The following is a 12,441-nucleotide window of genomic DNA, read 5'->3' as shown; positions in this document are numbered from 1 at the left end:
CAATTATAAGTCTATAGATATAAATGACAGACATGACTTTTTCACAAAAAGCTGTCAATAAACTGAATCTTTTAACATTGAATCTTATTACTTCTACTGTAGTAACAATAGAGGTGGAATGGAATATTGAGATATTGTTGTGGCTTCTGCTCTAGAATCCACCAGGGGTCAAAATGTAACATCAGCACAGGGCAAGAAGGCGCTTCAGGTGAGGCACTGGCAGGGAATTACTTGCTACTGCTTTTACAGTGATTCCTTTCTCATTGCTACCTTCCTCTTTGCTCCCTTATCATACTCTTTCCCAACCTGCTTTCTCAGATTAGCCAACACAGCCAAAGCCTCTTACTTTCATACCAAAATTATACAAATATTCACAGAGTCCCTGCAGGGCTGCCATGTACAATTGTGCAGATTGGACACTGCACAGAGTTGGGGGTCCCATTCACGTTGTAGTCTCTGTGCAATGAATAACTTGCACAGCTGTATGTGGTGGCATACAGTATTCTAAATTTCTCTGAGACACTAGCTTTACAGTGAGTTACTTATGAATGAAACTTCTCTCAGTTGCCTCTCCCAATATAGCTAATGCTGTGTGTGTATGTGAGAGAGAGAGAGAGAGACTGCATGTGTGTGTGTGTGCATATGCACACACATGCGTTTAAGGCTGAATTCACACAATTGAAGGGAAGTTTGGTGAAACAGGGGTGGCTTCAGCAGGAAGCACATGCCCATCTTATCAGGGCTCTGATGATGGAATTGAGGTGCCTACCCTCTTTTCCGCCTTTCTGTCACTCTGCCACCAAAGTCAGTTTAGCATTTGAGCACTGAGTTTATTAACAGGACCCCACCCAGATGCACACCATGGGCCAGAGATAATGCACCAGAGAAAAACAATGTGGCCAAAAAATAACAAATGTTCACACACCATAATCCCCTGGCCTTCACATACTCTCCTTAGTCTGTGCTGTTCTTTTCTCACTTCTTAATAGTGTTATTAAGAGCATACACTATTAAGTATGCTCTTAACAGTGTTCTATGGTGGTGGACAGTGAAGGGATGGCACTCAGGGTGATATGCTGATTCCTATACCCACCTAGGGAGAGTCCCAAGCCCAGCTATTTCTCAATATATTATAGCATTTAGAGAGAGAAGTTCCTTTAAAAAGCTAACCCAATATTCTACAGTGATTTCATCCTTTCATTGATACATTCTATAACATGAAATTTCAAATATTGTGGTCTCATTAAGAGAGATCTACAAATGCAAAGAAGGGCAAAAATGATGATATACATAACGTATTTAAATCTTGACTTCAGAAATTCAAAAAGTGGTTCCCAAATATTTAAATTGTGAATCGCTAATATATGGGAAAAGGTAGATGATTTTTTTATATGGTGAAAAAAGTTTGCTACTAATAAAGACTTCGTATTATTACAACTGAAATAATGTGAAAGTTACTTGGCCCCTTATTTACAATAAGCATAAATTATGTGTATGTAAATCTCACATATATATGACTTATTTCAGGACTCAGTTTAGCATAGATCAAGAACTTGCAAATAATTCAATGACAATATCTATAAGTCTTAAAGAATAAAAGCCCATAATTTTAATCTTGACTTTTTGATTTATTAGATTATTACATGGTAGAAATAACTTTTAAAAACAAAAATTTTAAGAAATTAAGAAGTTCCTTTAATATTGCATCAACTTCTAGATTTAAAAAATGAGATCTTACCTGTCCAAAGGATATTTATTGTTATATTAAGAAGAAATGCTGTATTGTATTATAAAGGTAATTTTACTTATTTCAATCACTTATTTTACTCATGTTTAGTTACTTTAAGTTTTATACTTAACAGTAATAACTTTAATAGATTCTGTATTTCAGACTTTTGAATTAATTGAACTGACTCCATCTTTTTTTCTTTGCCAGATAAATACAAACTACTAAACTAAAAAACAAGCACAGCTCAGGAAATAACAATCGAAGGAAGGGAAAACAAAGCAGTGTCTTCCATGTGGCAGAAATAAAGGCTACTACTGATCATTAAGCATTTAATCCATGTCAATCTAATTTCTTAAATCTTAATTATTGTAATTGTGCGTACTGATTTTTTTTTTTTTTTTTTTTTTTTTGCGGTATGCGGGCCTCTCACTGTTGTGGCCTCTCCCATTGCGGAGCACAGGCTCCGGATGCGCAGGCTCAGCGGCCATGGCTCACGGGCCCAGCCGCTCCGCGGTATATGGGATCTTCCCAGACTGGGACACGAACCCATGTCCCGTGCATCGGCAGGCGGACTCTCAACCACTGCGCCACCAGGGAAGCCTGTGAGTGCTGATTTTAAAATAAGTAGAGAACTATACAAACTATAAGATTTTCAATTCATAAACTCACTTTTATCTGTAGAGCTTCTTTTCTTTGGGGTTGTTGGATAAATATGTTATTCTCTTTGGTTTTACTTTTTCTTATTTGGACATTAGCCCACCAGTGTGTTGTTTCTAACACTGGGCACTCTGGGGTCCTTGAAGGTGGGACCATGTTCTTTCCGTCTTTGTGTTCCAGTGAGCAGCTGGCCTAAGAGGCAATACTTAGGGAATCAATGAATGCCATTTTCAAACAGGTTGTTTTAAACTCTCTACACTTTTCCAAGACATTCGTATCATATAAGCAAACAATCCTACTCCAGATATTTACTCAAGAAAAATAAAAACATGTTCACCACAAGACATATGTTCAAAACAAGACTTATACACAAACTCCCATAGGAGTTTTGTTTATAATAACCAAAATCTGAAAACAACCCAAATACCCGCCAACAGAGAAACAGTTCAACAAACTGTGGTACTGTGTATTCATACAGTGATACTAAATAACAACAACAAAACGAGATGCAACAACAACAATGAAGTCAGATACAAAAAGAATACATACTATATGATTCCATTTATATGAACATTGAGAAGGTAAAACCAATTTATAAAGACAAATTAGATCAGTGGTTGCATGGGATCAGGGTGGGCTGGAAGGTATTGACTGCAAGGTGGTAAAGGACACTCTTTGAGGTGAAGGAAATTTCTATATCTTGACTGGTAGTGGTAGTACATTGGTGTATACCAATTGGTAGTACAGTGGTAGTACACTGGTGTATGCATTTATCTAACTTAACACTTTAAAGTGGGTGCATTTTATTGAATATAAATTATACCTCAATAAAACGATTTTTTTAAGGCAGTACCATATTTTTTTTTTTTTTTTTTTTTTTGCGGTACGCGGGCCTCTCACTGTTGTGGCCTCTCCCGTTGTGGAGCAACAGGCTCCAGACACACAGGCTCAGCGACCATGGCTCACGGGCACAGCCGCTCCGCGGCATGTGGGATCTTCCCGGACTGGGGCACGAACCCGTGTCCCCTGCATCGGCAGATGGACTCTCAACCACTGCACCACCAGGGAAGCCCAGTACCATATATTTATAGAAGAAAAGAAACTCAAGGTAGTTCAGCCTGAAGTTGCAAATTTTTATTAGGTTTAAACATACACACACACACATACACATAAACTTGCTTGCTCTTAATAATGTACTGAATTTTTTTCTTAAAAATAGGTTTTTGGTCAAAGAAAGTTCATAAATATTCCATAAATGGGTTGTTTCAACTTTCTGCAATATTCATTATTCTTTGTTATATAACACGTAAGACAGGTTTATAATATTTACCTAAGCTTTTAGAATTTCGTACCAGTACTCCTTTATATTATTTTCCATATCGTCCTGCTGTAAAAATAGTTCATGGGATAGCACATTGATTCCCTAGTACAGCACTGTCCAGTAGAATTTCTGTGATTATGAGAAGCTCAATATCTGTGCTATCCAATATGATCAGCATAGCCTTAGAACACAATTCTTAAGACAATGCCTATTATAAGGAAAAATATGTTCATGATTCATTCTACTTTAAAACAAAAATATTTTAAACTATACTTTGGAAATCTTTCAATAAAATGAGCGTGATATTCCCTGTGGATGGATAAATAAGTGTTACCTATAAATACCAGATATTAATCTTGAGCATAACTGGCTATCAACTGTCAATGGTCTGTTAATGTCAATATTTGAGGAAAATTCAACTAAAGACCAATAAGCTAATTATTAATACATGGCTGATGCAAGTGAGTGCAGTGTTGTCTTTCTAGGAAGCAGATGATCTCCATGATTTAGACATAAAGTCAGTTTTTGAATGTATAATATTTGTTAGAAGCGCCTTTAGATATAAACAGGCTGAGCCATCAGAAGTGCACATTTGTCCTTTGTCACTGCTACTGCTACAGGACTCCAAGCCACAGAGACAGCTCTTACCTTCCCTGCTACTGGCACCACTGCATGGGACCAGGACAAAGTAGGGGTGTCCCAGATTTTCTGGCTAGAGAACTAGTGTGAATACTACAGGAAGCAATCAATTCCCACAGTAATAAGTTTTAACTTGGAACACATTTTCTGATGCATTGGTGAAGTTCTGTAGGAGCAATATTATGGATCAAATAAGGTGTTTTGGTTTTGGAACTGATATAAAAACCTCACCATCATAACTTGTCTGTTATTTGAGAGATCCTTGTATCTTTAAATATATCAAGCAGATCTAGATTTTGCAGGGCAGAACGTCTCTGTGGCTCACTGAACACGTAAATAAAGCCTTCTTACTAGGGGAAAAGCAGCATGACTTCTGAAAGGGAGACTCATGCCACAGGAATCTATCAAAGTTCACTAGAGCTAAGTCTGTGTGAAAACAAGGGCACTTTATAGAATTTTAGAGTATGAATTTATTTGAACTGTTCACACCTTTTGACAACGTGCCATATCAGAAGTGTTCTGCTATGTGTGGAAAGCAGCCCTGCTGTGGGAGTATGACATTTCCTATGCTCACAAGAAAGGAAATAAGGGGCTTCCCTGGTGGCACAGTGGTTGAGAGTCTGCCTGCCGATGCAGGGGACACGGGTTCGTGCCCCGGTCCGGGAGGATCCCACGTGCCACGGAGCGGCTGGGTCCGTGAGCCATGGCCTCTGAGCCTGCGCGTCCAGCTCTGCAACAGGAGAGGCCACAGCAGTGAGAGGCCCGCGTACCACAAAAAAAAAAAAAAAAAAAAGAAAAGAAAGGAAAAAAGGATTTTCTGCAAGAACTGGAGTATGTCCTGGGTGGGTTTGGGAGAGAGGCAAGTAATACAGCTATTGTTAGAGGGAATGTGGACACAGACAATAGACTGTGATAATGCTTTGAACATTATTTGATTTTATCTACCTGATCCTCATGGTCATTGCTCAGAGGAGAGTAAAAAGCTCAAGGCTCACAGATAAAATATTCCTCAGCCCTAAATATGTTCACATGTAACTTATTGATGCCTAAAGTACTTATAAAATGTTAGATTACCTGGTGGTTTTAAAAATATGTCCACAGATGCTTGGTACTCCTCCCTTCAAGAGTTGGAATCTGTTGCCTTCACCTTGGGTGTGGGCTGGATTTAGAGGCTTGCTTCAGGAGGATAAAGTGGCAGTGATGGAGTGTGGTTTTGGAGGCTAGGTCATAAAAAGGCCCTGCAGTTTCCATCTTGGTTGTTTCTCCCTTGGATTGCTTATTCTGGGAGAAGTCAGCTGTCATATCCTAAGGAAAGGTCCACATGGCAAGAAACTAAGGCCCCTAGCTAACAGCTATGTGAAGAAAATTCCTGGAAGCACTTCCTCCCGCCCTAGTCATGCCTTCAGATGACTGCAGACCCAGCTGACATCTTAACTGTAACCTTAGGAGAGACCTTGAGCCAGAGCCACCCAGCTGAACTAAGCTCCCGGTCTCGTAACCCTCAGAAACAGATTATATTTGCATGTAATTTTGCATCACAAAATCTCAGCCTTAATTCTACTATTAGAAGAGCTTGTCTTTCTGGGTATATTTTATATGAGAACTTCTAGATGTTTTGTGAAATATGTTAACATGTTTTGGACACCCTTTGAAAGAGCTCAATTTTCTCATTAAAGCTAATAATTCAAATGTAAGAGAAAAAATAACATAGCATAAAGCAAAGGTAACTATTAATCTTCTAATGCTTTACAAGGGGTCAGCTCTTTTCACTGCTACACATAATTTGCTAAATGATAGTTTTCAAGGAATAATTGTTAAACTGTGATTTTGAATAATGTCTTTGACTTCTAGGTTACCAGATGAGAAGAAACAGGAAACTCTCAGAGTTTCTGCATACTTTCAAGAGCCTTTAAACATGTGGTTGATGTAATAGATGTTTACAAATTATATTTTTTTTAAGTTAGAAAATAAAAACCCAACAGTTAGTTCATACATTTAACCATGATCCTAGGTATATTCATTTCCTATTCCAGACTTCAAAGAAAAAAAGTGAGTGCATTTTTATTCTTGTTGCCAAACTGTTCTCAGCTCTTCTGTGCCCTGAACCGAGATCACAAGGCTTGGGGTACACCTGTTTGCTACTCCACCCTCTAGCATTTGATTCAAGTGTTATCCAGGTGCTATGAGGCCTGAAAGCTTTCAGTCTAAGTACTTGGTTAGTCAGGCCCTGGCACCAGCTTCACACTATTTACTTTTACTTGATTTAAAACAGTTTATATTCTCAAATATGGTTTGAAAAATTCTTCTAAAAAATACTCCGGAAAAAGGGGGGAAAAGACACCTTTTTTTTTCTCAGTGGCCCTAAAGTGTCCACTGTGGTACTCCAGATCTCTCATTCAACCCAACACATTTTTTAAAACTTAGTTGAGGGCAAATGCGTATTCTGTTTCTCTTGGAGTCTATCACATATCAAAGTTAGGACCTGTCCATGAGAAAGAAGTTTGTAAAGTCCCAGATATATGTTTCCACTGAGTTTTTGCAAATTCCTGGTTAGAACTATCTCCTCTACGTGATCTGTAATTTCCATCAGAAACTCCCTTCCCCTACCCTGTCTCATGGCAGGGGTATGTACGCTCTGAACTGACAGGTCCATTAAAGGTCACACACATAATAAGCCCTTATAATCTGTCGGATGTTAGAAACAAGATATCTAAGCTTGTCAGAGACTTGTGTAAGTTCAGAAGTAAAAGTTAAGTGCAACGAATTAGTTATATCTATTACTACTTTTGAAGGAGATTTTTGCTTTCTAATTCTCAACTTTATCAGATAGATGAGGATTTATTTTATAGCAAATGGAATGACCCATGAAGCACAGGAAGGAGGTCGTGAAGAACAAATAGTTTTCTCTTCCTTTTTTTATTTGTTATACTGTCTCCCTCCCTCAACACAGAGTACTACCTAAGAGCAAAAACAATAATCTTTAGGCAGACTTTATTTCTAAGGCTAGTCATAGGCCAAACATTTGACAAAGCTGAAGTTTTTCTTTGACCCTTTCATCATCATCCTTATTCCACATACTCAGATCTATTTCACTCGTTCATTCCTCAAATATTTATTGAGTACTAGTTAGAACTATCTCCTAACTATGTTAGGAACTATTTTAGATACTGGGGAATCTAAAAATAAGTAGTGGTGAGTAAAATAGACAAAGTCCTTGCCATTACATTCTAGTTTGGGGAGACAGATAACAAATATGCAATATGTCACATGGTGAATAAATACAATGAAAAATAAAGTTGGGTAGAAGGGATAAGGAGTGCTGGGGCATGAGAGATATTCTAGATTTTATCTATAATAAGACAGGTCTCACTGATAAGATAACGTTTGAAATGAGACCTAAAGGAAGTGAGGGAGAGTAAGCATATGGAGCTTGGATGTTTCAGGCATAAGAAATAGCAAATGCAAAGGCTCTGAGGCAGAAGCTGTTGGAATATGTGAGGAGCAGCGAAGATGCCAGTGTGGCTGGTATGAAACGAGAAGGAAAAGTGTAGTAAGAGTTGAGGTCAGGGAGATCATGCCAGGCTATAGGCGACTAAGCAGAGCAGTGACTTGATCTCACTTTTATTTTAGCAGGTTCACTGTGGCTGTAGTATCGAGAAGAGAAAATACGGGTGGGAAGAGCATATCTCAGTAATCTAGGCAAAAGATGATGATGTCTTGGAGTACAGTGGTAGCAGTGGGGTTGGTGAGAAGTGGTTAGAGTCTGGGGACTTCCCTGGTGGTGCAGTGGTTAAGAATCCGCCTGTCAATGCAGGGGACATGTGTTTGAGCCCTGGTCCGGGAAGATCCCACATGCCTCGGAGCAACAAAGCCCGTGTGCTACACTACTGAGCCTGCGCTCTAGAGCCTGCGCTCTAGAGCCTGCGAGCCACAACTACTGAGCCCACGTGCCACAACTACTGAAGCCCATGGGCCTAGAGCCCATGCTCTGCAACAAGAGAAGCCACCACAATGAGAAGCCCGTGCACCGCAATGAAGAGTAGCCCCCGCTCACTGCAATTAGAGAAAGCCTGTGCACAGCAACGAAGCCCAACACAGCCAAAATAAATAATTAATTAAAAAAAAAAAGTGGTTAGAGTCTGGAAACATTTGGAAGGTAGAAATAAAAGGATTTCCTGATGGATCAGAAGTTCAATGGTAAAGAAAGCCTGAACAACTGGAATAGTGGCATTACCATATACTGAAATGAAGAAAACTGGATGAAAATGAAAGTTTGACGTGTTAAATTTGTAATGCTCATTAGAAATTCAAATGGAGATGTTGAGCCAACAGTTGAATAGGTGATTCTGGAGTTTAGGGCAGAAGTTCAGGCTAGAGATAAACTTAGAGTTTATGGTGTAAAGATGGAATTTAAAGCCACTGAGACTAGACAAAATCATGTAGGAAATGAGTGATAAAGAACATGATAATATGAATAAGGACAAGTAGTTTTTTTCTTTGTAGATCTCTCTTAGTGCCTCTAAGAGTCCTGTGTTAGACAGGGTGCTTCAGAGAAACAGAACCAGGAGGGTGTGTGTGTGTGTGTGTGTGTGTGTGTGTGTGTGTGTGTGTGTGTGTATGTGAGAGAGAGAGAGAGAGAGATTTATTTTAAACCTTGGCTCATGAGCCTGGGGGTCTGGTGAGTCCAGAGACACAGGGTGGGTGGGCAGGTGGGCAGGCTGGAGACTGAGGGAAGGGCTGATGTTACAGACAGGGTCCAAAGGCAGTCTGGACAACAGCATGGCTGGGCTGGACTTTCTTCACTGTGAGATTTAGGAAAATCTGGCAGAGTAGAGATGGCGGAGTAGAAGGATGTGTGCTCACTCCCTCTTGTGAGAGCACCCAAATCACAAATAACTGCTGAACAATCATTGACAGGAAGGCACTGGGACTCACCAAAAAAAGATACCCCACGTCCAAAGACAAAGGAGAAGCCACAATCAGACAGTAGGAGGGGCGCAATCACAATATAATCAAATCCCATAATTGCTGGGTGGGTGACTCACAAACTGGAGAACACTTATACCACAGAAGTCCACCCATGGGAGTGAAGGTTCTGAACCCACATCAGGTTTCCCAACCTGGGGATCGACAATGGGAGGAGGCATTCCTAGAGAATCAGACTTAGAAGGCTAGTGGAATTTGATTGCAGGACTTTGAAAGGAATGGGGGAAACAGACACTCCACTCTTTGAGGGCACACACAAAGTAGTGTGCACATGAGGACCCAGGGGAAGGCACAGTGACCCCATGGCAGACTGAACCAGACCTACCTGCTAGTATTGGAGGGTCTCCTGCAGAGGTGGGGAGTGACTGTGGCTCAGCGTGGGGTCAAGGACACTGGCAGCAGAAGTTCTGGGAAGTACTACTTGGCGTGAGCCCTCCGAGAGTCCACCATTAGCCTGACCAAAGAGCCAGGTAGGCTTCAGTGCTGGGTCACATCAGGCCAAATAACCAACAGGGAGGGAATGAGCTCCACCCAACAGCAGACAAGCGGATTAAAGTTTTACTGAGCTCTGCACACCAGAGCAACACTCAGCTCTACCCACCATCAGTCCCTCCCATCAGGAAGCTTGCACAAGCCTCTTAGATAGCCTCATCCAGCAGAGGGCAGACAGCAGAAGCAAGAAGAACTACAATCCTGCAGCCTGTGGAACAAAAACCACATTTACAGAAAGAGACGAAATGAAAAGGCAGAGGACTATGAACCAGATGAAGGAATAAGATAAAACCCCAGAAAAACAACTAAATGAAGTGGAGATAGGAAACCTTCCAAAAAAATATTCAGAATAATGATAGTGAAGATGATCCAGGACCTCAGAAAAAGAATGGAGGTAAAGAAAGGGAAGATGCAAGAAACGTTTAACAAAGACTGAGTAGAATTAAAGAACAAACACCTAGAAAAATTAAAGGACAAACAAACAGAGATGAACAATACAATAACTGAAATGAAAAATACACTAAAAGGAATCAATAACAGAATAACTGAGGCAAAAGGACGGATAAATGAACTGGAAGACAGAATGGTGGAATTCACTGCCACGTAACAGAATAAAGAAAAAGGAATGAAAGGAAAGAAGACAGCCTAAGAGACCTCTGGGGCAACATTAAATGAAACAACATTCACATTATAGAGGTCCCAGAAGGAGAAGAGAGAGAGAAAGGACCTGAGAAAATATTGGAAGAGGTTATAGTCGAAAACTTCCCTAGCACGAGAAAAGAAATAGCCATCCAAGTCCAGGAAGCACAAAGAGTCCCAGGCAGGATAAATCCAAGGAGAAACGTGCCAAGACACATAGTAATTAAACTGACAAAAATTAAAAACAAAGAAAAATTATTGAAAACAACAGGGGAAAAATGAAAAATAACATACAAGGGAACTCCCATAAGGTTAACAGCTGATTTCTAACCAGAAACTCTACAAGCCAGAAGGGAGTGGCACGATATATTTAAAGTGATGAAAGGAAAGAACCTACAACCAAGATTACTCTACCCGGCAAGGATCTCATTCAGATTCAATGGAGAAATCAAAAGCTTTACAGACAAGCAAAAGCCAAGAGAATTCAGCACCACCAAATCAGATCAACAACAAATGCTAAAGGAACTTCTCTAAGCAGGAAACACAAGAGAAGAAAAAGACCCACAAAAACAAACCCATAACAATTAAGAAAATGGTAATAGAAACATATATATCGATAATTACCTTAAATGTGAATGGATTAAATGCTCCAACCAAAAGACACAGGCTCGCTGAATGGATACAAAAACAAGAGCCGTGTATATGCTGTCTACAAGAGACCCACTTCAGACCTACGGACACATACAGACTGAAAGTGAGAGGATGGAAAATGATATTCCATGCATATGGAAATCAAAAGAAAGAGGAGTAGCAATACTCATATCGATAAAATAGACTTTGAAATAAAGAATGTTACAAGAGACAAGGAAGGACACTACATAATGATCAAGGGATCAATCCAAGAAGAAGACATAACAATTTTAAATATAAATGCACACTACATAGGAGCCCTTCAATACATGAGGCAACTGCTAACAGCTATAAAAGAGGAAATCGACAGTAACACAATAATAGTGGGGGACTTTAACACTTTACTTACACCAATGGACAGATCATCCAGACAGAAAATTAATAAAGAAACACAAGCTTTAAATGACACAATAGACCAGATATAGTTCATGGATATTTATAGGACATTGCATCCAAAACCAGCAGATTACACTTTCTTCTCAAGTGCACACAGAATATTCTCCTAGATAGATCAAATCAAGCCTTGGTAACTTTAAGAAAATTGAAATCACATCAAGCATCTTTTCTGACTACAACGCTATGAGATTAGAAATCAATCACAGGGAAAAAAACCCGTAAAAAACACAAAAACATGGAGGCTAAACAATACGTTACTAAATAACCAAGAGATCACTGAAGAAATGAAAGTGGAAATCAAAAAATACCTAGAGACAAATGACAATGAAAACACGATGATCCAAAACCTATGGGATGCAGCAGAAGCAGTACTAAGAGGGAAGTTTATAGCGATAGAATCCTACCTCAAGAAGCAAGAAAAATCTAAAACAATCTAACCTTACACCTGCAGGAACTAGAGAAAGAAGAACAAACAAAATCCTAAGTTAGTAGAAGGAAATCATAAAGATCAGAGCAGAAATAAATGAAATAGAAACAAAACAATAGCAAAGATCAATAAAACTAAAAGCTGGTTCTTTGAGAATATAAACAAAATTGATAAATCTTTGGCCAGACTCATCAAGAAAAAGAGGGAGAGGACTCAAATCAATAAAATTAGAAATGAAAAAGTAGAAGTTACAACATACACCACAGTAATACAAAGGACCATAACAGACTACTACTCTATGCCAATAAAATGGACAACCTGAAAGAAATGGACAAATTCTTAGAAAACAACTCTATGCCAATAAAATGTACAACCTGAAAGCAACTCTATGCCAATAAAATGGACAACCTGAAAGAAAAGGACAAATTCATAGAAAGGTATAACCTTCCAAGACTGAACCAAGAA

Source organism: Lagenorhynchus albirostris, chromosome 1, assembly GCF_949774975.1.
Source record: "Lagenorhynchus albirostris chromosome 1, mLagAlb1.1, whole genome shotgun sequence".
Lineage (NCBI taxonomy): Eukaryota > Metazoa > Chordata > Mammalia > Artiodactyla > Delphinidae > Lagenorhynchus > Lagenorhynchus albirostris.
Note: the sequence above shows the minus strand (reverse complement) of the source record.